The sequence below is a fragment of the Rattus norvegicus genome, chromosome 5 (assembly GCF_036323735.1).
Source record: "Rattus norvegicus strain BN/NHsdMcwi chromosome 5, GRCr8, whole genome shotgun sequence".
Lineage (NCBI taxonomy): Eukaryota > Metazoa > Chordata > Mammalia > Rodentia > Muridae > Rattus > Rattus norvegicus.
The window spans coordinates 18,357,683-18,363,216 of record NC_086023.1 but is presented as its reverse complement, the minus strand read 5'-3'; positions in this window follow the sequence as shown (position 1 = coordinate 18,363,216).

Here is a 5,534-nt window from a genome sequence, read left to right as displayed (position 1 = left end):
ATAAGGCTGCAATGAACATAGTGGAGCACGTGTCTTTTTTATATGTTGGGGCATCTTTTGGGTATATGCCCAAGAGAGGTATAGCTGGATCCTCAGGCAGTTCAATATCCAATTTTCTAAGGAACCTCCAGACTGATTTCCAGAATGGTTGTAGCAGTCTGCAATCTCACCAACAATGGAGGAGTGTTCCTCTTTCTCCACATCCTTGCCAGCATCTGCTGTCCCCTGAGTTTTTGATCTTAGCCATTCTCACTGGTGTGAGGTGAAATCTCAGGGTTGTTTTGATTTGCATTTCCCTTATGACTAAAGATGTTGAACATTTCTTTAGGTGTTTCTCAGCCATTCGGCATTCCTCAGCTGTGAATTCTTTGTTTAGCTCTGAACCCCATTTTTTAATAGGGTTATTTGTCTCCCTGCGGTCTAACTTCTTGAGTTCTTTGTATATTTTGGATATAAGGCTTCTATCAGTTGTAGGATTGGTAAAGATCTTTTTCCAATCTGTTGGTTGCCGATTTGTCCTAACCACAGTGTCTTTGCCTTACAGAAGCTTTGCAGTTTTATGAGATCCCATTTGTTGATTCTTGATCTTAGAGCATAAGCCATTGGTGTTTTGTTCAGGAAATTTTTTCCAGTGCTCATGTGTTCCAGATGCTTCCCTAGTTTTTCTTCTATTAGTTTGAGTGTATCAGGTTTGATGTGGAGGTCCTTGATCCACTTGGACTTAAGCTTTGTACAGGGTGATGAGCATGGATCAATCTGCATTCTTCTACATGTTGACCTCTAGTTGAACCAGCACCATTTGCTGAAAATGCTATCTTTTTTCCATTGGATGGTTTTGGCTCCTTTGTCAAAAATCAAGTGACCATAGGTGTGTGGGTTCATTTCTGGGTCTTCAATTCTATTCCATTGGTCTATCTGTCTGTCTCTGTACCAATACAATGCAGTTTTTATCACTATTGCTCTGTAATACTGCCTTAGTTCAGGGAGAGTGATTTCCCCCTGGAGTCCTTTTATTGTTGAGGATAGTTTTAGCTATCCTGGTTTTTTTGTTATTCCAGATGAATTTGCAAATTGTTCTGTCTAACTCTTTAAAGAATTGGATTGGTATTTTGATGGGGATTGCATTGAATCTGTAGATCACTTTTGGTAAAATGGCCATTTTTACTATATTAATCCTGCCAATCCATGAGCATGGGAGATCTTTCCATCTTCTGAGGTCTTCTTCAATTTCTTTCTTCAGTGTCTTGAAGTTCTTATTGTACAGATCTTTTATTTGCTTGGTTAAAGTCACACCGAGGTACTTTATATTATTTGGGTCTATTATGAAGTGTGTCGTTTCCCTAATTTCTTTCTCGGCTTGTTTCTCTTTTGTGTAGAGGAAGGCTACTGATTTATTTGAGTTAATTTTATACCCAGCCACTTTGCTGAAGTTGTTTATCAGCTTTAGTAGTTCTCTGGTGGAACTTTTGGGATCACTTAAATAAACTATCATATCATCTGCAAATAGTGATATTTTGACTTCTTCTTTTCCGATCTGTATTCCCCTGACCTCCTTTTGTTGTCTGATTGCTCTGACTAGAACTTCAAGAACTATATTGAATAAGTAGGGAGAGAGTGGGCAGCCTTGTCTAGTCCCTGATTTTAGTGGGATTGCATCAAGTTTCTCTCCATTTAGTTTAATGTTAGCAACTGGTTTGCTGTATATGGCTTTTACTATGTTTAGGTATGGGCCTTGAATTCCTATTCTTTCCAGGACTTTTATAATGAAGCGGTGTTGAATTTTGTCAAATGCTTACTCAGCATGTAATGAAATGATCATGTGGTTCTGTTCTTTCAGTTTGTTTATATAATGGATCACATTGATGGTTTTCCGTATATTAAACCATCCCTGCATGCCTGGGATGAAGCCTACTTGATCATGGTGGATGATTGTTTTGATGTGCTCTTGGATTCGGTTTGCCAGAATTTTATTGAGTATTTTTGTGTCGATATTCATAAGGGCAATTGGTCTGAACTTCTCTTTCTTTGTTGGGTCTTTGTGTGGTTTAGGTATAAGAGTAATTGTGCCTTCATAGAAGGAATTCGGGAGTGATCCATCTGTTTCAATTTTGTGGAATAGTTTGGATAATATTGGTATGAGGTCTTCTATGAAGGTGTGATAGAATTCTGCACTAAACCCGTATGGACTTGGGTTCTTTTTTTTGGGGAGTCCTTTAATGACTGCGTCTATTTCCTTAGGAGGTATGGGGTTGTTTACCTGGTTTATCTTTTCCTGATTTAACTTTGGTACCTGGTATCTGTCTAGGAAATTGTCCATTTCCTGAAGATTTTCAAGTTTTGTTGAATATAGGCTTTTATAGTAAGATCTGATGATTTTTTGAATTTCCTCCGAATCTGTAGTTATGTCTCCTTTTTCATTTCTGATTTTGTTAATTTGGATACACTCTCTGTGTCCTCTCGTTAGTCTGGCTAAGGGTTTATCTATCTTGTTGATTTTCTCAAAGAACCAACTTTTGGTTCTGTTGATTCTTTTTATGGTCCTTTTTGTTTCTACTTGGTTGATTTCAGCTCTGAGTTTGATTATTTCCTGCCTTCTACTCCTCCTGGGTGTATTTGCTTCTTTTTGCTCTAGAGCTTTTAGGTGTGCTGTCAAGCTGCTGACATATGCTCTTTCCTGTTTCTTTCTGCAGGCACACAGCGCTATGAATTTTCCTCTTAGCACAGCTTTCATTGTGTCCCATAAGTTTCGGTATGTTGTACCTTCATTTTCATTAAATTCTAAAAAGTTTTTAATTTCTTTCTTTATTTCTTCCTTGACTAGTTTATCATTGAGTAGAGCATTGTTCAATTTCCACGTATGTGTGGGCATTCTTCCCTTATTGTTATTGAAGACCAGTTTTAGGCCATGGTGGTCTGATAGCACGCATGGGATTATTTCTATCTTACTGTACCTGTTGAGGCCCGTTTTTTGACCAACTATATGGTCAATTTTGGAGAAAGTACCATGAGGAGCTGAGAAGAAGGTATATCCTTTTGCTTTAGGATAGAATGTTCTATAAATATCTGTTAAGTCCATTTGGCTCATGACTTCTCTTAGTCTGTCTACGTCTCTGTGTAATTTCTGTTTCCATGATCTGTCCATTGATGAGAGTGGGGTGTTGAAATCTCCCACTATTATTGTGTGAGGTGCAATGTCTGTTTTGAGCTTTAGTAAGGTTTCTTTTACATATGTAGGTGCCCTTGTATTTGGGGCATAGATATTTAGGATTGAGAGTTCATCTTGGTGGAATTTTCCTTTGATGTATATGAAGTGTCCTTCCTTATCATTTTTGATGAATTTTAGTTGAAAATTGATTTTCTTTGATATTAGAATGGCTACTCCAGCTTGCTTCTTCTGACCATTTGCTTGGAAAGTTGTTTTCCAGCAACTTTCACTCTTTCACTCTGAGGTAGTGTCTGTCTTTGTCTCTGAGGTGTTTTTCCTGTAGGCAGCAGAATGCAGGGCCCTCGTTGTGTATCCAGTTTGTTAATCTATGTCTTTTTATTGGGGAGTTGAGGCCATTGATGTTGAGAGATATTAAGGAATAGTGATTACTGCTTCCTGTTATATTCATACTTGGATATGAGGTTATGTTTGTGTGCATTTCTTCTCTTTGTTTTGTTGCCAAGACGATTAGTTTGTTGCTTCTTCTAGGGTATAGCTTGCTTCCTTATGTTGGGCTTTACCATTTATTATCCTTTGTAGTGCTGGATTTGTAGAAAGATATTGTGTAAATTTGGTTTTGTCATGGAATATCTTGGTTTCTCCATCTATGTTAATTGAGAGTTTTGCAGGATACAGTAACCTGGGCTGGCACTTGTGTTCTCTTAGGGTCTGTATGACATCTGTCCAGGATCATCTGGGCTTCATATTTTCTGGCGAAAAGTCTGGTGTGATTCTGATAGGTCTGCCTTTATATGTTACTTGACCTTTTTCCCTTACTGCTTTTAATATTCTTTCTTTATTTTGTGCGTTTGGTGTTTTGACTATTATGTGAAGGGAGGTGTTTCTTTTCTGGTCCAATCTATTTGGAGTTCTGTAGGCTTCTTGTATGCCTATGGATATCTCTTTTTTTAGGTTAGGGAAGTTTTCTTCTATGATTTTGTTGAAGATATTTACTGGTCCTTTGAGCTGGGAGTCTTCACTCTCTTCTATACCTATTATCCTTAGGTTTGATCTTCACATTGAGTCCTGGATTTCCTGTATGTTTTGGACCAGTAGCTTTTTCTGCTTTACATTATCTTTGACAGTTGAGTCAATGATTTCTAGGGAATCTTCTGCTCCTGAGATTCTCTCTTCCATCTCTTGTATTCTGTTGGTGAAGCTTCTATCTACAGCTCCTTGTCTCTTCTTTTGATTTTCTATATCCAGGGTTGTTTCAATGTGTTCTTTCTTGATTGCTTCTATTTCCATTTTTAATTCCTTCAACTGTTTGATTGTGTTTTCCTGGAATTCTTTCAGGGATTTTTGTGTCTCCTCTCTATGGGTTTCTACTTGTTTATTTATGTTTTCCTGGAATTCTTTCAGGGATTTTTGCAATTCCTCTCTGTAGGCTTCTACTTGTTCTCTAGGGAAGTTCTTCATGTCCTTCTTGAAGTCCTCCAGCATCATGATCAAATATGATCGAAACTAGATCTTGCTTTTCTGGTGTGTTTGGATATTCTGTGTTTGGTTTGGTGGGAGAATTGGGCTCCGATGATGCCAAGTAGTCTTGGGTTCTTTTGCTTTGGTCCTGCGCTTGCCTCTCGCCATCAGATTATCTCTAGTGTTACTTTGTTCTGCTATTTCTGACAGTGGCTAGACTGTCCTATAAGCCTGTGTGTCAGGAGTGCTGTAGACCTGTTTTCCTCTTTTCTTTCAGCCAGTTGTGGGGACAGAGTGTTTTGCTTTCAGGCGTGTAGTTTTTCCTCTCTACAGGTCTTCAGCTGTTCCTGTGGGCCTGTGTCTTGAGTTCACCAGGCAGGTCACTTGCAGCAGAAAAGTTGGTCTTACCTGTGGTCCTGAGGCTCAAGTTTGCTCACGGGGTGCTGCCCACGAGCTCTCCACGGCGGCAGCAACCAGGAAGATATGCACCGCCCTTTCCGGGAGCTCCCGTGCACTAGGGTTCCAGATGGGGTTTGGTGTTTTCCTCTGGCGTCTGAAATGTGTGTGCAGAGTGCAGTCTCTTCTGGTTTCCCAGGCGTGTCTGCCTCTCTGTAGGTTTAGCTCTCCCTCCCACGGGATTTGGGTGCAGAGAACTGTTTATCTGGTCTGTTTCCTTCAGGTTCCGGCGGTGTCTCAGGCACAGGGGTCCTGCCGCTCCTAGGCCCCCCCTATGGGAACCCAGAGGCCTTATACAGTTTCCTCTTGGGCCAGGGATGTGGGCAGGGGTGGGCAGTGTTGGTGGTCTCCTCTGCTCTGCAGCCTCAGGAGTGCCCACCTGACCAGGCGGTGAGGTCCCTCTCCCACGGGGTTTGGGAGCAGAGAGCTGCTGCGGGATGGGATCCACGGGTGT